Here is a 21870-nt window from a genome sequence, read left to right as displayed (position 1 = left end):
GTGTGTGTGTGTGTGTGTGTGTGTGTGTGTGTGTGTGTGTGTGTGTGTTACAGGGGATCAAACCTAGGGCCTCATGCATGCTAGGTAAGTATTTTACCAAAGACCTCTACCTCCAGATCCTTTGTTGCTGTTTTTCTGGGCTTCCTTACTGGCCAAAGCTCTCTATTGTTCAGGAACAGATACCTCCTGAGGGCTCTGCAGAGTACCTGGATGGGCTTTTATGCACAACACCTCATTTCATCCTTACCCAGCTGGCCAGGGAGGGGTTATTAGCCCATATGGTGGCTCAGAAGGGACTAACCTGCCACCAAATGCCAAGACAATGTTTCCTTTAGAAGTAACCTGACCTCCTGACTTCCCCATTTACTTTTGTTTCCTGTCAATCCCCTTTCCTTTCTGCTGGGTAGTACATGTGATTCCCAGCTCTCCTGGGAGCAGTCTGCCTCACCTTGTTCCTCAGACCCCTTCTCCGTTAGCTCATCAGACTTTGGGTGCTTACTGGAGGCCTTGTGGGATGCAGGAGTCTATTTGGCCTGCTCAGGCTTCTCACGGAGGGTGAGGCTATGAAGCACGGAGGCCTCAACAGACACTCTGCACAGGGGCCAGTGCTCCTTGCCTCCCACTGCAACCCACCAGCTTGTGTACAAGACTGCTAGCTCAGGTTGACACAAGGGAAACTGGGGGCACAGGAAGCTTAGAGTTGTGTGGCTCAAGGTCATGCAGTCGGCAAGTGGCTGAAGTTTGAACACATCTTTTGTTCTTAAGGTCTGTACACCAAGCCAAATTCTATGTACCTCTGGACTCCTCTACCCTCTTTGGGGCCTGGATGTTGTCCAAGAGATTAGTATACCAAATAGCAGCTTAGATCAGATGATTGCTTAGTAAGAGCTGACAGGGCACTGGAGGAAAAGAAGGGGTCTGGAATCTAGGGTCTGATCCAGACTCTGACACTTGTCAACTGTGAGACCTTGAGCAAATGTCTTCACTTTTCTGGGCCCTGGTTTCCTCACTTGTAAAGTGACAATTATAAGAACTTCCTAGAGAAGGCAATAGGAACCCCCTTTCTTCTTGCTTTTCTTATCCATGCTTCCTAAGCAGCTGTTGTGGCCTTACTCTGTGCTGGGCCCTGTGGAGGTCACCAGGATGAATAAGACGCAGTCATAGCTCTTGAAAGCCTCACAGCAAGACAGACAGGCCAGCATGTGGATGGGAATGATAGCCCATGTCTCTATGGCTGTGTGGAAGGGAAAAGAGGAAGCCAACCACTCAGCTAGGGCTCTAGAGGCTGCACTGACATTCTGGTCCATTCTGGACAGGAACAGCCTTTGTAATGAGGGAACAGTGTAGGCAAAGGCTTGAAGGTATGAAAAAGCATAGACTGTGCAGAGAATGAAAGTGAAAGGAGGAGGGGTGTATTAGTTACTTTGCTCTCATTGCTGAGACAAAATACCCTACACCCAAAGTTAAAGGAAGAAAGGTTTATTTCCTCTCACAGTTTGTAGGTTTCAACCCATAGTTGACTGTCTACAAGTCAAGGTGGCATGGCAAGCTGGCATTGCAGAAGAAAAATAGTTCATGGCAGGCAGAAGGCAGCAAAGCAAGCAAGAAGCAAGACAAGTCTCTTTCCACCCCTTATATTGCATTGAGGCTATCAGGATTAGGGTGGTGCCAAACCAATCACTGGACTGATTTAGTAATTACTCACCTGTAATCCTAGCACCCTTAATCCTAGCATTGTACCAGGCATCAATCACACATGCTAGATTCAGCCACATCTGAGAAAGCCCCACCTATGACTGTATGAGGATTTGGGGGGACATCAAGACACAGCCATAACAAGGGGAAGGGCCAGCAGTAATCAAATCCTGGACTTCTTGTTTGATTGCCAAGGAATGTCTGGTGAGCCAACAAGGTGGAGACCATTAGGGGAAGTCCTGGTGAGGGTCCTGTCTGTCCAGCCTGCCTACACCATTAAGGACACATGGAGAGGATGGCTTCAGGGCCCTCTCCTCCTACCCCTTACTCACAAAGTCTTATCTCCCTACTTTGTCTCACAGAAGCAGTTGGCCTGATGTCCATCCTTGGCAGAATCCCAAGGAGTTTGCCCTCTGAGAGCATACTTTTCTGTCCAAAACCTTTATACCAAAAATACACTCATGACTTTTGCCCCCACACTGCTAAGCTGGGCTGTCCCCTGGTTTCATGGATCCTGTGGTGACAGCAGCCTGACTTCCTACCTAATGCTCCTGCCTCCAGGCCTGCCTGGCTCTGGTCCAACCCCTACCTGAGTCAAGATGACATTCTTCAGTGTGGCCAGAGGGTCCATATCAATACCCAAAGGCTACTTCTGGACAAGCATGCTAATTGCCACCCTCTGGAAGAGATTCCTGGGAGAAAACTTTCTGCTTTAGAATTTGATGTGGCTCACGTGTCAGGAATGCTCCTGCAGGGTGGTCGCTGACTGTCATATTGTTGGTGCATATTATTAATGCCTGCCTGGAGCCCTTCTAACTGAAACCTAACATGACTGAGGCAGCCACATCACAGGCACACACCTACAGCTGTCTACCTCTGTGAGACTCTACCCCAACCCTCAGCTTTAAAGGAAAGCCTGATTGGTCTGGGGAAAATTCCTTTTGGCTTCCATTGTTTCTGTGAAGAAAAGTATGAGACCCAAAGTTGGCCAAAGAAACATAAGAGATGCTCCTGGCGACTTTGAAGATGGTCAATTTCCCTTAGCCCTGAGAAAGAGACATGATGAGAGGTGGTCCTTCTCCTCCCTGAGGTTGTCATGAGGATGGTGTTTCCATATGGATGTGATATCTGGAACTGCTAGAGCCATCATGTTTGCAGGCGGAGTGGGGAACCTACAGGAACCTTAAAGACACAAATGAACCCCTACATCAATCCACCTGAAAACCATCTTACTGTGTTTTGTTTTTGGTACCAGAGATTGAACTTGGGTCCTTGTGCTTGTGAGGCAGGCAGCAGAACAACTGAGCTAAATCCCCAGCCTAGACTTTGTTTTGTACAATGATTCCTTTCTGTTATTTGCAGCTAAAAGCTTCTTAATCAACACAGCAAGGTCAATGCACTGGTTAGGATTCTTTCAGTTTTAGGTGATAGCCACTCAATTCCAACTGGCTTGAGCAAAAGAAGCAATATAATTAAGCTGGATCTCCTCTGTGGGCAGCAAATCGTATAAATTATTGCCTTTAGAAAAATGCTTTTCTTTTAGTAGTCTAGAGCCTATACTGGCTTTGAGGATTATTGTTTAACTTAGGGAGACTCTCTCTCCTCTCTCTCTCTCTCTCTCTCACTGTGTGTGTGTGTGCGCGTGTGTCCATGCATGTGTGTGTGTGTGTGTGTTCCACATTACCATATGGAAGTCCATGGGAAGAAAAAAGAGGCATTTTAATTTATATGCAGAGGACTGCCCTTGGGTGCCCAGTCCCAACTCACAACCATACTGGGCCCTGTGTGGTTACTCTAGACTCTCACTTCAGGAAATAGAGTACAATATCAGAGAGTCATTGTGACTGCCTGGCTTTAGGTTCATTTCAGCCCTGTGGATCATAGTTGGGATTTTCCTAATCAGTAGAGGATGATGAACCCAAATAAAATTAGACAAAAGGTTTCTTTCTCAGACAAGGAAAAGGAAAGAGGTCTTCAAAACAAGAGACATGAGAAGACCACCCCCCCAGAGAGGGCTATGTTAGTTCATTTTAAAATCTTGGAAGAATCATATTTGGAATCCAGTTTTAGGGCAGTTCTCTCTTATTCTCTAGGACTTTCATTAGAAACAAGTAGACTCTATAGAGTCTTGTATGTGGTTTGTAGGGTGCTGAGGGTGCCCTTAAGAAGGAGAGTGAGCTCCTCAATGCTCCTGCGTGCTGAGGTCTTGTGATGGCAGCAACATCATGCAGTCAATGAGTAGAGCAAAACAAATGGAACCCAACAGGGAATGGGGACTAGAATGAGGACCTTTGAGATCCACTCTTCAATTCCTAATAGGCTTCCAGATATTTCTCATATGGGCCTCAATGTCAAGGTGAGGGTGGGACTTGATGGGAGTTGGCCCAAGATTTAAGAAGATGTATTCTCCCTTCATCAGCCCTTCTGACCACTTGGGTCCTTCCAAAGTTTCCCCAGGGGATGGAGCCCCACTTTCCCTGTGGGATGTAAGTGGGAGCCCAAGGTGCCTGCAGACTGGGTTGTCTGTCCTTTGAAATGAGCAGCGATGTCTGTTCCCTCCTATGTGCTAGGAGGCTTACGGACTTAATACAGCTGTTGAGAAATAAAGCTATTTAAGTGGGGAGCATTATATTTTGATCCACATGCCTGTTTCCAAAACTCCCTTGTAGGCACCATCAGGCAAAGCCTGTCAGGTTTTGTGATTTTGTTTTCCTCCAGAAGTCTGCTAAAATCAGTTAAATATGACACATCTTCTTTCATGTCATTGGATTTTGCTTTGCCTTTCCACTAGGGCTACCATTTTGGAAGCTTTGTGAGTACAATTGGAATGGGCTGCTCCCATCTCCCTTGCTTTTGCTTACCATTCAATGCTCTTTTTAAAGAACTGGTCCCAAATGAACTTCTCAAGCTTAGCTCCAGGTACTTTTTTTTTTTTTTTTTTTTTTTTTTTTTTTGGTACTGGGGATCGAACTCTGGTCCTTGTGCTTGCAAGGGAGGCGGTGGTGGAACCACTGAGCTAAATCCCTGGGCCATATTTCTGTTTTTTAAAATGAAGCAAAGGCAACTCTTTTTTTAGTCCAGGAACCCACAATTACCCCTCCCTTTTGCCTGTTTGGTATTTCATTGTCTTTGTCTGAAATACTTTTTGTTCCCTTCCCCATCCCAACCTTTCCTGTACATGTGCAAAGTCTACCTGGCCTTCAAACCAGGGCAGACGCCACCTAGACCACAAAGCCTTTCCAGAATATGGGCGGAAGTCATCAGAACAACCTGGGCTCGAATTTCAGCTCCACTAGTAACAGCTGCGAGACAGAGTAGTAACTTAATCTCTCCGAACTTCATTTTCCTTGTCTGAAGGAGGAGGTATTAATTCCCACCTCACAGTGTGGCTGAGGGTAGACACTACATAGGTACGTGCCTGCCACCTAGGAGTTGCTTACTGGTAGGGGCTATCCCTCTTTGCCTTCCTAGGAAGTGGTGTGCTCAAGGACATCCTGGCCATCATCCACAGGGCCCCCTCCACATCCTCCCCCTCCAGATCATGGGCCAAGCTCTCATTTGGTAGCTCCACTCTAGTTGCCCATCTTACCTTACCTTTCCATATACTTGTCACCTTCTACATTCATGCATAATTCACTTGCTATGCTTATTTTCTGTCTCTATTAGACAGTGACTTCCAGGAGAACAGGGAATTTTGTCTGTTTAGTTTTCTGAGGGTAACTTCTCAATCAATATTTATAGAGTGAATGAATGATTTCTATCTGCCCATGAGTCCCCAGAGCCATGGAGAGGTGTTCCTGGTACTGCCTAGCTCCTAGTCCTGGCTTGACCCCTGCCCATCTCCTCTCTGTCCTTTGGGCAGCTCCCTGCCAGCCTCGGGACTGTCCCATCCTGTGGACCTGGTCCCTACTCAATCCTCAGTTGTGGAGTCAGCCAGCCAGAGAGCAAACAAGGAGCCATGCAGACAAGAAATGGGGGCTACTGAGACTCAACTCTTAAGGGCCCTCAGGACAAGATCAAAATCCTGACATGTGTCACAGGACACATCTTCCTCCCCATCCCTTCCTGGAACCATCGCCTCCTGTGGCCTTGTTCTCAGTGTCTTTATTCTGGTTCCCAAATAATCCTCTCTGAAGAGCTTTTCCACCTGCAGTCACTTCTTGCTGGCCTCCCTCAAAGCTATGAACCCCTGAAGGAAGTTTCCAGGCCTTACTAGCCTTGCATGGCAGAGAGAATGGACCCAAAAAGGCACTGCTGAGAGAGAGGGTGAAGAGGAAAAAGGAAGGAGGAAGTCCAGAAAGAACACTGGCTTTGGAATTCGAATGACCTGATTCCAGGACCAGCTGGGTTACAGTTTTGTGTGACACTTTACTTGTCTGAGCCTTCCATTTCTCACCTCTAAAATGTAGATAATAATATAGCTGTCTCCAGCCTGCTGGAATAATTGCACATGATACTGATCTGATACTTAGAAAGGTGCTCAGTAAATGGCATCTTTATTAATAATGACATGAGTAAGGCAGGTGTGGTGGTCCACACCTGTAATCCCAGTACTCTGGGAGGCTGAGGCAGGAGGATCACAAATTTAACTTAGGCTAAGCAGCTTAATGACCTACCAAGATCCTGTCTCAAAATAAAAAAATAGGAAAGGGCTGGAGATGTAGCTAGTGTGAAGGCCCTGGGTTCAATCCTAAGTACACACTCCTTCTTCCCCCCAAAAGATGACAGAAACACTATTCAACATCTGTCTTTGTTTAGCTTCTATCTGCACAGTACTTCTAAGGCCATTGTCTTATTTCATTTTTAGAGTAGTTCCTAAGGAAGGAAAGGTATGTGTGAGAACTGAGAGTAGAGAGATTGAGCAAATTAACCAAGGTCGCCCAGCCTTGTAGGATGAAGCTGAGACTAGATCATGCAGCATAATTCTGCTGTCTCTCTATCAGACACTGCCCAACTCTGGCTTGTATTTCAGCTGCTTAGACCTAAATCATAGCAGACTATAAAGAGCAAAGCTCATGCCCAATTCAATAGGTTCTAGGGCAGAGCTTGTCAGAAAGCAGGTAGCTGGCAAATGTTTGTTAAGTAAATAAGTACACAAGCTTTCCTACAACACACTCAGTTCAACCAATTCCCTCCAGCTGCTCCATTTAGAGTGATATCCCCTTTTGGCTGGGTCAAAGGTATGCTCTGGAGAGGCAGGGCTCCCTATGAGAAATAGCCGTGAGCATAACTAGAGTGTGTCCCTGGCTCCATGGAGAGAGAAGCCAAGTGTGTCCTGGAGCCACAGCCCCTCTTGGCAGCCCCAGTTACCTCTTTTCTTAACCCCTGCTTAAGCATCCACTGACCTGTAACACCTGGGTCAGAAGCAGTGCTAGAGAGAGCACTTTGTGACCAGGCACCTGGGATCCAAGCTTGGCTCCGCCCAGCAGCTCTGGGCCTTACATGCCCTCTCTGAGGCTCTTGAGCAGCAGCTGGGTAACCAGGCCCAGATTCTAGGATAAAGTCCAGACTTGGGTCTCTTGGGCAGGCAGAACATGGGACTGGACACTCCTCATAGTCACTCAGGGGAAGTTTTATTTACCAAGGTTCTACCTGAAATGTTTCTCTCATTTTTGAAGTCCCAAGCCTCTGCTTTACATCTGCTTTTTTTGAGTGTAAGCCACATGACAGAATGAGATGAGTCCGATGGAAAGAGCTGGAGAACCCAAATTTTTGTTCCAGTTCAGTTCTGAATGTGTTTTACTCTGACCAAAGTTCATCTCTTCCCTGGGACAAACCATTCTGAGGCTTAGGGAAACATTACTGGGAGGCAAGAGCAAGGACACCCACTTCCTTCCCAAAGATCAACATCCTATTCAGAAACAAAGACCCTTGGATTCTGACCAGGAGACCACTGTGATTCTTTTGATAAGACAACTAACACACAGAAACTGTTTCCCCATCCATACAGTAGGGAGAACATATACTTTTCTAACCTCCACCCAGGCTACCAGGGGCTCTGGTAATATCACAGATGTCAAGGTGACAAGGAAGAGTGCCTGTTAGGAATACAAAGACCCATTGCAGAGAGAAACAGTTTGTGGTGGCCATAAGATAGCAAAAGCAACAAGGAAACTTAACAGTGTCTTTCTGCCCCTTTTATCTTATCCAGACTACTAGGTAGTCCTAATCCCAGTGCCCGTCAGCCTAGCACTGCATCATGAACTGATTCCAGCATCACACACTCTAGATCAAGCCACCTCTGAAAAAGCCTATGACCACATGAGACTTTGGGGGGACATGTAGACACAAACCATAGCACTCAAGTATATGTCTAAGGAGTTGGAATGCTAGGTCTCTGAGCCTTTTTTTTTTTTAACAAAGCCCAAATATGATGGTTCTTAGATGATATTTGTATCATCAACCAGGAGCCCTCAGGCTGGATGAATTTTCCAGAGGCCCGAGAGAAGTCCAAAAGTGTGTTAGGAGTCTATGCACCAAATCAGAGGGGCAAAGTCAGACAGCACCAGGGTCTGCTGTGTGCTTGGTGCCAACCTGTGGCGTTATCTCCTCCAATGCAAAAATAACTCCCAAGAGGCAGGCAGCACCAACCCATTCTACAAAGGAGAAAAGTGAGTCCCAGAGAGGGGTGGATCCTCAGCCTACAGTAACCCTGACTGTGATTCTTTGAGAATCAGTTGATATGTTTATCCCCCTTTTTTATTCACATACAAATAGAAAGACTTGATATTTTGTCTGAACCTCAGTTTTTGCCTCCTCCTCACTGAGTTCCTCAAGCTGATCTGGTCTCTCCTCTTGCAAGGAGATGCATCAGAAAGGATCAAGCTGGGTGTAGCATCCGTGAACCAGGCTGGCATCAGGATAAAAGGGAGTGGAAGTCGTTTGCAGGTGCTTAGGGAGGAAAGGGACAATCAGCTCTCAATAATATCAGTTAACATTGCTCAAGATCATTGCAAATGTAATTAGGGAATTTTAAAGGTGAGCGATGCTTCTATTTAGAAGTGGGAAGCTTTGTGTGGGGAGGAAAACTCAATGGGTATTCTGAGACAGAGTTCCTGTCAGTGACAGGGACAGAGCATGTAGTGGAAAATGCCCTAATCGTGGCCCCAGGAGATCTGGGTTTAGTCTCTATTTAAAAATACATTGATTGTATGATCATGGACAAGTGACTCTGACTCCTTGAACCTCTCATTTTTCTCAGGTGTAGAGGCAGAAATGTGTACTGTCACACAAGCCCATGTATGAAGACTTGGACTGTTTGGCACAGACAAAGTGCTCCATCAATGTTAAGTTGTTATCGATGAGAGAGAATAAAAGTTCCACATGGTTGACATCATATGAGGAAAGTGTAGGTATCAAAGCTCTCCTTGAAAGGCACAATCCTCTTGCTTATAAATAGTGAATGATAACTAATGATTCACACTATCCAAGCCTCAACTGTACCTTGAGATCAAAAGATTAAAATGATCCCTGGAGATTTATTGGCAACAACTTTTGTGTAGTGAATTACTCATTCATATTCTGTTTATACTTAAGAACCTATAGAGATAATGCAGCTCCAGGGTCAGAAATTCTAACAATACCAACGATGATGATAACGATAATAATAATAAAAAATTCATGAGCCCTTAAATATGCCAGGCACTGAGCAAAGGATCACACAGATGTTTTTGCGTTTAATTCCTGTCATCCCCATAGAAGTGGGCATTAAAATGATTCTTGCTTTCGCAGGGGGAAGCTTAGGCATGGTAAAAATAAGCAACCTGGGGCCAGGGATATAGCTCAGTGGCACCATGCCTGCTTGGCAAGTGCAAGGTCCTGAGTTCAATTCCTGGTACGGTGGCAGGAGGGGGAGAAAGCTGATGTGTCAGTCTCAACAGGGAACAGAAGCCACCAATATGGCCCAAACATAGGAAGAAAAGGTGCAAAGTGGAAGGGTAAGTGGGAGGGTGGAGGAAAAGAAAGAAGGGAATGGAATTAATATAAGAAAATGAAAAAATGGAAACAGAGTCTTTGTACATATGGGGGGATACAGGGGTTAAAGGGAGGGCAGCGAAATGAGGAAGAAATAAGAACCAGGATGGGTTATGTAAGTGTGCAAACTTCCAGTGATGAATGTCATTATATTGTATACCTTAAATGTGCCAATAAAATTAACTAAAAAGAGAGAGACTTAAAGGAAAGGATATTCACAGAGGAGCAACAGGGATAAGGGAATAAACAAGAGATGGTGAGAAGCCCAGAGGCTGGCCACCGTGGAGGCCAGCAAAGGGAGGCACGGATGACGGTGACCATTGTCAGCAAGGACTGGGTCTGTAGGGGACAGAGGCCCAGGAGCCACAAGCTCGGAAAGCTAAAGCTACTATCAGAAAGCAAGTGTTTAAGCAGGGAGGAAGTCAAGTGACACAATGATACTCTTCCCCTTTCACCCCTCAGTTGCTTGCCAGTGTCTTCTACAGGATCACCTGGGAGCCAGCCAGCAAGGGAGCCTGGGCGATACAGTCTGCAAGACCAGTCCATCAGGACACAGAACAAAACAGAAAAGGACAGAGATAGAACTGGGGTCTAGGAAGTGGTGCAAATGGAAACCATCGGCACATTTGCCCAGTTGCACTCTGTTAACCAGATGCAGAGAGGTCTAAGCACTTACCAAAGCCTGAGAGGCCACATAAGGCATCAGTAGGGCTCTGTAATGAACAAATTCCCCATGCCCTATCCAAAGAAGGCCGCTGCTGTTCAATTCCCTCCAACTATTGCCAGTGGCACCCAATCTTCCAATTTTTCAGGAGAAGTAAAAAACCTTCCATCTTTGAGCTCTGGTAAATTATTTCAGTTTAAAATCTTAATGGTGTCAGTATGGTGGTGCCAGCATTTGGGAGGCTAAGGATGATCATGTGTTCAAGGTCACCCTGGCCGACATAGTGAGTTCGAGAACATCCTGAGCAACATAGTGAGATCCTATCTCAAAAGCAAACAAATATATTGATGGTGAGTTGATATGGTAAACTGTGGTACATCCATGAAATGAAATGTTATTCAACAATAAAAAGAAGTAAACTGTCAAGCCACAAGAAGATATAGATGAAAATTAAATGCATATTGCAAAGTGAAAGAAGCCAATCTGAAGAGACTCCATCTTGTCCGAGTCCATATATATGATATTCTGGAAAAGGCAAAAGTACTGGTACAGTAAAAAGATTAGTGGTTAGCAGAGGCTTGGGAAGAAGGCAGGTGATGTAATGCATAAAACACGAGTGATTGCTGGGGATTTAGCTCAGTGGTGCCGCTGCCTGCCTTGCAAGTGCAGTTCGATCCCTGGTACAAAAACAAAACAAAACAAACCCCCTCCAAAACAAAAAACCACAAAAACACACAAAAAAAGAGTGATTTTAAGATAAACTTCTTTATGCTACTGTGATAGGGAATGCATGACATTATGTATCTATCACAACCACAGATCTCTACAAAACAGAGAATGAACCCCAGGGGCTGGGGTGTAGCTCAAGGGAGAGTGTGCACCTAGCATGCTCCAGGGGTTCGGTTGCATCCTAGTACTTAAAAGGAATTAACCTAATATAAAGAAATTGTGGCTTTTAGTTAATAATAATATAGCAACATTGACGTATTGACTTAAAAAAATGAAAAAAGTGTCACAATAACACAAGATGCTGATAATAACGGAAGCTAGGTGGGAGTAAGAAGAGGTGTATAGGAACCTGTTCCTTCTACTCAATTTACCTATAAACCTAAAATTGCTTTAAAATGTAAAAACTTTCTTTTTTGGGAGGGTACTGGGGATCGAACTCAGGTCCTTGTGCTTGCAAGGCAGGCAGCAGAACCACTGAGCTAATCCCCAGCCTAAAAACTTTCTTAAATTTGCTGAAAATGTATTGTGAAATGAAATGTGGGCCAGATGGAACACATAGGTGCCTGCAGAATCCAGCGACCAGTTTGTGACTGCTGATGTAATCTAGCTCGCTTATTTTACAGATAGGGAAACTGAAGACCAGAGAAAGAAAGGTCCCTATTAGTTGAAACTCAGGGTGAGACCAAAGCGTCCCATGTCAGAGGGCTGAGAATCTGCCCCCATCCCCACCTAGAGGCCTGCTGCTTGTGGAAGAAGAGGGCCTGGGGACAAAGGCCATCGATGTATTTTTGACTGCAGGTGGCCAGGCTGGGGCCTGAAATGCCCTGGCAGGCAGCAGAAGCCTCCAGCGGCCCAAAGGCTCTCATGTCTGTGTTTATTTAGCCAGAGACCAGATGCCCTCCCAGCTCGGCTGGCTCAAACTCACTGAGTTTCATGCAGAAAGGAGTGGACACTTGTGTCCCTTTTCTGTGCCTTAGATGGAGGGGTCAGGGCTGCCATCTGCATGGCAGACTCAGAGCTCAGGGACTGAGGTGGATAATATTTGATTTGGGGGGAGTGCTAGGAGACACCTCTGAACCCCTTTATATCTCCTCCCATCAGGGCTATGAAGAAGGCAAGACCGAGTTCATTCTTTTCGTTTCATAAATATGTAGACTGTGACAAAGAAGAAGCTAAGTGAGTGCCTTATGCCAACAGCTGAGGAGGGCAGGCCTGAGGTTTGTATCCAGGCTTTCTTTTTTTCTTTCTTTATTTAAAAAAAAATTTTGGGGGGGTTGTTTGAGACAGGGTCTCACTATGTAGTTGAGACTGACCTGGAACTCACTATGTAGCCCAGGCTGGTCTCGAAGTCACAGCGATCCTCCTGCCTCGGCCTCCCGAGTGCTGGGATTACAGGTGTGCACCACCATGCCCAGCTCAGGCTTTCTTTTAAATATTGAAAATGATGTTTGGGGAAAGACAAAAGAGAACTGTATAAACACCCCACTATAGTTGGTAAATGTATTTCTCAGAGGAGTACAGGTTAACATTCTGAAACTATTTTGTATGAATCTGAGGGTTGAACAAATCAGTAAATAAATTGTGGATAATGGCAGCCAAGTTTCTCATTATCAGAGGAAAAAGAAGGCAGATATGAGCACAGGGGAAGACCTAGATGAAACTTGTGTGGCTAGGTAGAGTTAGAGGTACCATTTGAATTCATACTTATTTTAATATATATACAGATAGATACAGAAATAAATATAGGTATGTGTACATGTGTTAGCACATGTATATACATTAATACACACATACACAGTATTTGTATGCATATATAGGCTGATCTCTTAACTAAAATGCTTGAGACCAGAATTGTTATTTTTGAGTTTTAAATTTTTATTAGTGCATGTTTATGATACATAATGAATACATTCATTGTAGGATAGCTTTTATGACTTTTTAATATCTGAATAGACATTATCAGTTGAACATCCTTAATCCAAAAACCTAAAATCCAAAATTAAGCCCATATTTTACAGAATCATACTATACCAATGGTAATTTCTTGGTTTTGAACATTATGCTCTGGTTAGGTAAGATGCTAACATCAGGGGAAAGTAGAGGGAAATATATATAGGAACTCTCTTCTAATTTCTGGAATTCTTTGCCAAATAAAAAACTTTTTCAAAAGGCCCGGGATTTAGCTCAGTGATTCTGCCACCTGCTTTACAAGCACAAGGCCCCAAGTTCAATCCCCAGTACCCCCGCCAAAACAAAACCCAAAACAAAAACTTTTTCAAGTAAAAACTTAAATAAACAGATTGGTAACCAAGATGGAGGAAATCTGAAAGCTATTGAAAATTTGCTCCTGCTTTATAGCTTCAACACATCCACTATCAAAATGAGGCCTTGAGTTCTCAGATCCAGGTGATTTCATCTTACTCGGCATTGGTCTTTCTATAATCAGGAGGGTAAAGTCAGACAAGGCCACATTGTGCAGATATGGAAGCTGAGGCACAGATCTAGTACTCTCTCTTCTTATTGGACAGGCAGGAACGGAGGTCTAGAGAGGGGAAAGAACTCCTGGGTCCCCCATCTTTAAAACTTTCTTGGCTGCTGTTTCAGGGCAGCGTTAGACAAAACTTAAATCTGGATGGTTGAAGAAGCCAAAGGAGAATGACTCTCATCTTGCCCCTACCACCTTCTCACCTCTGAGTTAAGCAATAAAGCTGAAAAGATCCTTCAGCAAACAAATCTCTCCTCATTATAGAGTCCATGGACACAGGGCTCTTGGGAAACCTGAAAGGCAGGCTCCTAGGAGGAGGGCTGTCTGTACACGCCTGTCCTGGTGCCCTCTTCCTCGCTCCCACTCAGCAAGGCCAAATGCCTGCCTGGGAGCAGCAGTACAGTGGACATTCAGGTCTCCAGACCCCTGTTATGGGATCAACACTGGGTAGTGGGAGCAGCAGACTTCCAGGGTCAGGCTTATAGAAAGACACCTTGGCCAAGGAACACTTCTGTATTCCAGATTCGGGCTCATTATGGATGCTGGAAAATGTTCTGAAGAGATGGCTATTGATGGGAAAAGGTATTTCTGGTATGTGTGGTTGACCAGATAGTCCCCAGGATAGAGGATGAATTTTAAAAAGGGGAACCATTTTCTCTTCAGATAAAAAATGAAGCTCTGGCATCCCTTTTAAACTATGAATAAACTGTATCAGTAAGAAATTATTTTGCTCCTGAAATCGGGGTCAGAAACTCTTGGTGACACTTGGCTACACCAAGAGGTAGAATTGCCTTAGAGAAGGAAAATGTTTGCTTAAGTCTTAGAAAAGCAGAGAAAAGGCTTCACTTTGGCATCTTGTTTGAGAGGTAGAGAATAGTTTCTCCATTTGCATAAATGAAATATTAAAGCTTTTTGTTCAAGAACCCTGTACCTCAGGAGAAAGGAATGCAATCATTCCAGTAATTAACCATTCCCCCAAGAAGCATGGTTTATATCATACGTGAACTTCTCATTTTGATCCTCTTGGTTCCTGGAAAATGCAGTGTTTCTTTCTCCAGGGCTCTATGGAAGGAAGATGGTATTGGCAAGAAAATTTTGCTGCCTGTGATGTCAGATTCCAGAGTTTCAACTCCTGGCTGATCAGCTTTTCAGATTAGAAGTTATGATGCAGTGCAGGGAGAGACCAAAGCACTTCTGTCACATTAGCCCAGGCTTGGACTCTGGCCCTCATTGGTGGCTATGTGGCTGACCTTTGAAGAACTGGTGAGCCTCTCTGACCCTTTGGTTCCTCTCTGAGAATGGTGACAATAACTCCTACGTAATGCACAGAGTTCCAGCAGACTAGAAGTGCTCAGAAGCAACCCTTGAGTATCTTTATTTGTTCTTGGGCTGTTTTGTTTTCCAGGAATATGTATTAATAAAAGACATCTTTTAATTTTCATCAGATGAACAACAACTTCTTTCTTCCTGCTCTCTCTCTCCCTTTTTAATAATTGCTGGATGGGGCTATGGAAAAGTTGGTTTTAATGTCAGCTCTCAAAACATCTGGCAGATTAACTAGCACTTTCTACTTCGCTTAAGCTAATCACAGGGCAGCTCTTTCTACTTCTTCTGGGTAGCAATTACCATTATTTTAATTGCCTAATTAATTGTGGAATGAATTGTTTAATGAGAATCTGTCTTGCCAGAATATACACTTTATGAAGGCAGGGACAGCATCTGTTATAGGTACTGCTATGTCATTTACACAAGGCGTTGGTGCACCTGTGTGTGTGTACACACATTTGTATTAAGCACAATGGAAGCACTGTCGTAATTCTTCAGCAGCAAATGTCTACCCTTTGAAGATAAGTAATCTGCAGGATCAGCTAAAAGTTAATCCTGACCATGTATGGTAAATGATCCAGAAGAGAAATAAGATTTTTGATTAAACATCAAATGTCTTATTTACCATTCACTTAGTCGTTATTTCTTTAGCGCTGTCATAACCGGGGAAGTTGGGCTTGAGGTGGATACCTTCCGTGCTGTGTACGGGGCCTTTGGCCGGACTGAAGAGACTGACAACACAAATCAGCCACTGCAGGGAAGCCAGACAGGGCCTTGCAGCTCAAGGCAGGAGGCCTGGATTCTAATTCCAGCTGTGCTTTGAACTTGTTCTGTGGCCTTGAGCAAGTCCTTCCCCTCTCTGAGCCTTTGTGCCAGAGAGGTAAGCTTCGATGTGATCGGCTGCAATGTCTGACTTTGTGGTCCTTCTGATACTTTTCAGTAAGCCGGGGCTCTGCCCCACAGTTTCCATCTCCCGAAGCCTGTGCGACCTCTACAGGAAGGTGTGTGAACTCCGTGGCTGGGAGGTACCACATCTCCAGCCCCACCAGCCTGCCTGGCCAGTGTCAGGGCATTTACATGCTGTGGAACACGTGCAGAGTGCTTGCCACTGTCCTGAACTCTGACACTCGCATGCACATCAAAAGACCATGCGCAGCTGTAGACTTCCTTCATCTCTATCCGTTGCTCACAGGTTGCTAGGACCAGAAGAACTGGTGTTTTCCAGTGCAGCATTTCATAAACTGTGTTTAGTGAAACATCAGCATTCTGTGGGACAGAAGTAAGATTCAGAGAAAAGAAAAAGGTAACGGTGGGGAAGGAGTTGCTCCAGCCTCAAATAATATTCAAACAATTAAATTTATACAAGAATACTCAGGAAGTTTACTATGCTAATTGCATATTGAATTTCCTTGATGGAAAATAGACTCAGAGTGGCAGAAAGCACAGGCTGGGTTTTAAATCCTGGTTCTGTTACTTTCTAGGTGTATGGCCAAGTGAACTTCATTAACTAAGTTGAACTGCAAATCTCCTCATTGCAGTTTAGAGGGAAAAATGGAACCTGCCTTTGGGGGTTACCATGGGCATGAAATTCATCATTGTGTGTAAGATATTCCACACAGTGCCTTGATACACAAGTGTTAATACGCTGCCTGTGGTGTTGTCTTGTGGAGGAATTGCGATAAGCACTTCTCAAGACTGTAGTATTCTATGAACACAGTAAGGATCCATCTGCTTGTTCTGAGCACTTTGCTGTTTTGTTACCCTGTCATTGGAAGACTCCTTGGACATCTGCTCCACCTTTACATCTGGTTGCTCTAATATGAGAGTCCTGGGACATGAGGGGAACAGAGTTTGGGTGCCAAGTACAGGTTCCGAAGTCTCAAATGAGCCCAAGGGAGGGCAGGGGCAGATGTGGCTCGACAAGAGCATGTAAGGAGGAGCTGAAGAATGACGCTGGAGAAGTGGGCCTGGGGGAGACTGGGGCGGCCCCAGTGCCCGGATGAGGGATTCAGGCTTTAACTCAGGGGTCACCAGGAATTGTGCTAGGAGTCTCTGGACTTGGCTGCCTGACAGGTTCCTCGCTCTACTTTGTCACAGAACCTCTAACCAGGGCCATCCTTGAGGGTGGGAGCAGAAGCAACTTCTGCAGCTGGAAGACAAGAGAGATGGGTAAAAGTTTAGCTCCTCTCTTGGCACTGTGAACCTGGATCCCTGCTTCTCCATGTCTGTCTCCACATCTATAAAATGGGAGGAATTCCTGAGTAGACTAACCCGTAGGGCTGCAGTGAAGGGTCAGGGAGACAAAGTGTTTCAATAAACATGTTAAATTGAGATCCTACTACGTGCCAAGGTCCTGACTGTGGTCCTGGGGAAGACTGAGTGAACACCACAAGATCTCTGCCCTTGAGAGGCTCTAGTCTGCTGGTTATAGCACATTGAGCTAAGCCCATGGAAGAGCCCTTACCTGCTATGGGGGATGAGGGGCAACAGAGGGGAAGGGGCATTCAAAAAGTTTCCCTGGAGGTGAGGTCTCAGGTGAGTCCTGAGACACACTTAGGAGATAGTGAAGGGAGAAGGAGGAAATAAGCTTTGTAGTAAGTTGAAACAGCATGAACAAAGTCATGGAGAACTGTAATACCACAATATAAATGAGCACATAAGTAGCAAGTGGTATTATTAGGACATTGAGTCTAGGGTGTGGGAGGGACACTGTTCCCACCAAACAATGTCTGCATTTAAACAGAGACCATAGTGTAAAGCTACAGAAGCAAAGCTCTAACTAGAGAATTTGAGAATTAGCTAGTAAGGGCTTTTGCCTCCCCTGAAGTTGTAGCATGGTCTCTTTGGTGCATATGATAAGTTATGCCTGTGATTCTGGGTCGATTGCTGGTCCTGAACACCTAGCAGAAGGGTACCTTCTGTAGCCTGCAGACTAATGGAAGAATTAGCCATAAAAGCCATAAAAGCCAGGGGATTTAGAATGGAATCCTTGGCATCCCCTGCATGTGCAGGGCTGGCTAGGCAAGGAGGTTCCCAGAAGAAAAACAGGGAGACCTTTGCCCTCCTCCTGCACTTAGGTGAAAAGCAGAATTAGAAGAGGGCTGCCTGAGTGATCCAGCTTTTGTGCCTGCACTTCATCCCTAGGTGCTCAATCTGCCATAGTGCAGAGGGCTTAAGGCGTGCTGCTCAGGATGCTGGCAGTAAGCCCTAGCTGCTGTCTAGGCTTCAGGGCGCTACCTCATGCAAACAAGCCTGTGCCAAAGAATTGGTCTTGTTGTTACCAAGAGACAGGGGCTTGGCTATATCTCTCCATCTGGTAATGAACACTGAAGTCTGCATCCATTGGAGGAAGGGTCTCTTAGCCTCTTCACCCACCCAGGCCCCTGGAGCCTCTGAGCTTGACACCTGGTACTTCCTATCAGGAGGCCCAGGGAGGAGACAGGCAAGCCGGAGACTTGGTGGAGGGCCTGAGCCAGGTTCCCCCTTTCACTTTAAGTACTGGGTAACCTGGGATGAGTCCATTCACCTCTCTGAGTCTGAGTTTTCCAGAAAATATCCTGCCCTGTGTACTTTCAAGAACAGATAAGCATTAAATGGGAAAATATGTATGGAAGGGCTTTGCAGTAAAAGAGGTATCAGTCTCTTTATAAAATGAGGCAGCAGGGAACTGATCCTATACTGAGACTCTCTCAAAGGACTTTTAGATGCTGTTAAACAGATTCAAAAAACAGGTTTTCTAGACACCAATAATGAACTTTCTGAGAAAGAAATTAGGGAAACAATTCCACTTACAGCATTTCCTCACTCCAAAATTAAATGAACAAACAAAAACTCAAAATGTTTGTAAAGGGACATACCGAGATATTTGTGGACAAACCGTCTGATGTCTGAGTTATGATTCAAAATGAATAAAGCATAAAATGGGTGTGGGCAGGGTTGAGACAAGTTGGTAAAATGTTGCTGAAGTTGGGAGAGAGGTGCATGGGGGCTCGTTACGTGATTCTGCTTCCTCTATGCCTACATCTTCCCACAGTAAAAAGTTAGTTCAAAGAACATGGTATCTAGAGTCGGATAGACTTGTCTTCACCACTTTGTGTGTGTGTTTTAAATGGGTGTACAATAATAGCGCCGGTTCATGGGGCTTTCAGGAGGACCGTGTGTGGCAATGGTAGTCCATGCCTGGAATGTGGCAAATGCATGGTGAATCATGGGTCCCTTCAGAGAGCCCTATCAATTGTCATTTGTCACCTGGTGGCCCTGCTGCATGAACTTGGATGCTCTGGGCCAGGGGCCATCTCCTTGAGGGGCAGAGGAGGCTTATCATACCCTAGGTTTCTCCAGTGGTTGGTGGGCAATCAGCACAGTGGGCTCTCCTAGTGGAGATGAGGAGAGCTAATGCCATGTCCCTACTGTCCTCCTTTCCATCTGGGAGAGACGAGAATGGGTGCCCAGAATGCACTTGGATTGAGCGTCTTCTCAAAACCAAGCTCTGAGCTTTACAACTGCTGTGAGGTTAGAGCTTTCACTCAGAGAGGTTAAGAAACTTGCAAGTAGTTGCATCGATAGTGGATGAAGAGGAACGAGGGAAACGGTAAGTGACAGAGAGGAGAGTAAGAATGTATAGAGATGAGCTGGGCATGGCGGCGCACACCTGTAAACCCAGCACTCGGGAGGCTGAGGCAGGAGGATTGCTGTGACTTCGAGACCAGCCTGGGCTACATAGTGAGTTCCAGGTCAGTCTCATCTACATAGTGAGACCCTGTCTCAAAAAATACACAAAGAATATATAGAGATGGGGAGCAAGCGACTCTGGAGGAATGGAAAGGAGGTTGGAAGGGCTGTGGGAGGAGAGGAAAAGGAGGAATTAGGGGAAAAGAGCCCTCTGCCCTGGGCCTAGTGTGGGGAGCAGTGCGGGCAGAAGTAGTCAGTCTCTCCTTATCCTCCCCTTTCCTCCAGGGAAGCAGTTCTCCACCCCTCAACTGCTGGCCAAGAAGAGTGAGAAATGGGAAGACCAACCCGCTCCTGTAGTTTGTGTTTTCGGAACAAGGGCAGAACAGTCAGCACTGCGGAGCGGACAGCACCCCAGCCAGAACCTCTGCTGGCCATTGCTACATTTCCTGGATTTTATTGCGCGGTGCTGGGTCTGAGCCCTGCCCACACTCCCCGCTCGTGTCCTTTAGGTGACCATTCTTTGCTGGCTTGGAACCTGACCTGAATGACCAGGGCGTGGGATGTAGTCTCTCACCAGGCAAGTGTGACATTTGGCAGGACGCCTTCCATCGCCAGTCCTGGACAGGTAGCCCAGGTTTCCAACAGTGTGAGAGAAGATCCTCGTCAAAAAGGCGCAGGGCTTGGACAGATAAGACAATGTATATGAAATCCTTTGAGAGTAATAGGTGGTGTGTGGATTAAATTGGGTCAACAAGCCAGAGAGATCTGTTCTTGCAGCCTTAAGGAACCCCAGACCTGCCACTCATCAATGTGTGACCTTGAGACAATCTGTTCACTGCTGTGAGCCTTCATTCCTACAGCTGAAATGTGGATTACCTGCCTGACCCAGAAGCTCTGTGAGGACTTGTAGGATGGTGGATGTGAATGTGCATGCTATCCCCATGTGAGGGCTTATTCTTGAATACCAGTCTGGCCAATGACTACGTTTCTCTGTTGAGCCGTCATTTTTATCCAGGCATGACACACAGAACCTCCACATGAGGGCAGTCCTAGATCTCCTCTAAGTTATCGATGAGCACTTTATCTCTTGCCCTGTTCAGTGTCCATCGTGTGAGGCACATGTGCTCAGTTATTCTCTGAACATAATATGGAAGATGAGTGTCTCTTAAAAAAATGTAATTGCTTTCTTTTTAGGAAGAAAATGAAAGTTATTTAATCCATCTTTATTGTCTTTTGCCTCAGCTATCGGGGGGCTCAGAGCGAAACTTAACTCAATGATAGCAATTGGTTATTATATCATTTTCTTCCTCTGCTTTTTACCTGACTTTAATTTCTCTGCTTTGTTGGAGTATACTATTGGTCAAGCTGATTCAAGGAAAAGAGTTGTGCTAATGGGCCTGAAACAATGCACTATGGCCAGCAAGAGCACTCCTAACAAAGATGTGGATACACTTTATATTCTGTATTAATTTCCCGTGGTTAAGCTACCACATATGTAGTAGCTTAAAACTATAGAAATTTATTCTCACAGTTCCAGATGTCAGCAGTTACTAATTGGGGTGAACCGCAGGTAGGGGGTGGGACAAATGAAGTACAGCCATTTCTGCTTGGGAACAAGGAAAGTGAGGTGCACAGGACACTTTTGGGCACAAATAATAGAACTTCCAACCAACTCAGGCAAATGGGAAATTAATTAATTCACATAAGCCAATTATGAGATGGATAACAAATGAACAAATATAGGTTTGGTAGCTTCATAACTGCTCAGTTCTGGGCTCATCTTTCCAGCTTTGCCACTGAGAAGAAAGAGTTGTTTACTCTCAGATTTCATTTCATGCTCTAGGAGAGAGCTCTGATTGGCCTGTCTTGAGTCACATGCCTGATATTTGGGCCAATCCCTGCGGTCCATGAGATGAGATACTATGACCCAGTTTACTCATCTCTGTGGCCTGAGAGAGGAATTTTAAGTAGTGGGAATAGAAAGAAGGAAAGGAACAGTAAATATCAGGAAAGCAAAACAAGAGCTTTCCTACCACATCAAACTTTGGGCACTGTGATACTCTGCAAGATAACCTCAGTGGCCTTGCATTCTAACATGGATCCCCTTCGCAATGTGACTCAGCTGCTCTTCTCATCTCTGCTTAAAGCTGGGCTTGATCATGTGATTGGCTTTGGCTGGTGGCCATTTGCCAATGTCGTATAAGCAGAGGTTTGGTAGGTGCTTATGTACTAGGGCTTGCTGTCTCTCAGGGAATTTGTTTATGTGTAAAGAAGTCCAAGTTAGTCTCTTGGAGGATTTTTTTTTTTTTTTTTTTTTTTTTTTTTC

The 21870-nt window shown here is 45.2% G+C and overlaps 1 long non-coding RNA gene across 2 annotated transcripts in view; it reads left to right on the top strand.

Annotated features, from left to right (window-relative positions):
* The window catches only part of LOC104855528, a 30838-nt gene extending 10278 nt beyond the window's left edge, over positions 1-20560 (top strand). The window contains exons 3-5 of one of the 2 annotated variants that reach the window (XR_778434.1): positions 8897-9043; positions 12164-12279; positions 19830-20560. This is a non-coding gene — a long non-coding RNA (uncharacterized LOC104855528). Of the gene's footprint in view, positions 1-8896; positions 9180-12163; positions 12280-19829 lie in introns of those variants that run through there. The other variant, XR_778433.1, reaches the window with a different exon arrangement.
* Positions 20561-21870: the final 1310 nt, after the last annotated feature.

This window comes from Fukomys damarensis, unplaced genomic scaffold (genome assembly GCF_012274545.1).
Source record: "Fukomys damarensis isolate Sample0158 unplaced genomic scaffold, DMR_v1.0_HiC HiC_scaffold_36, whole genome shotgun sequence".
NCBI classification, from domain to species: Eukaryota; Metazoa; Chordata; class Mammalia; order Rodentia; family Bathyergidae; genus Fukomys; species Fukomys damarensis.
Note: the sequence above shows the minus strand (reverse complement) of the source record. Positions and strands in the feature narration are given on the sequence as shown.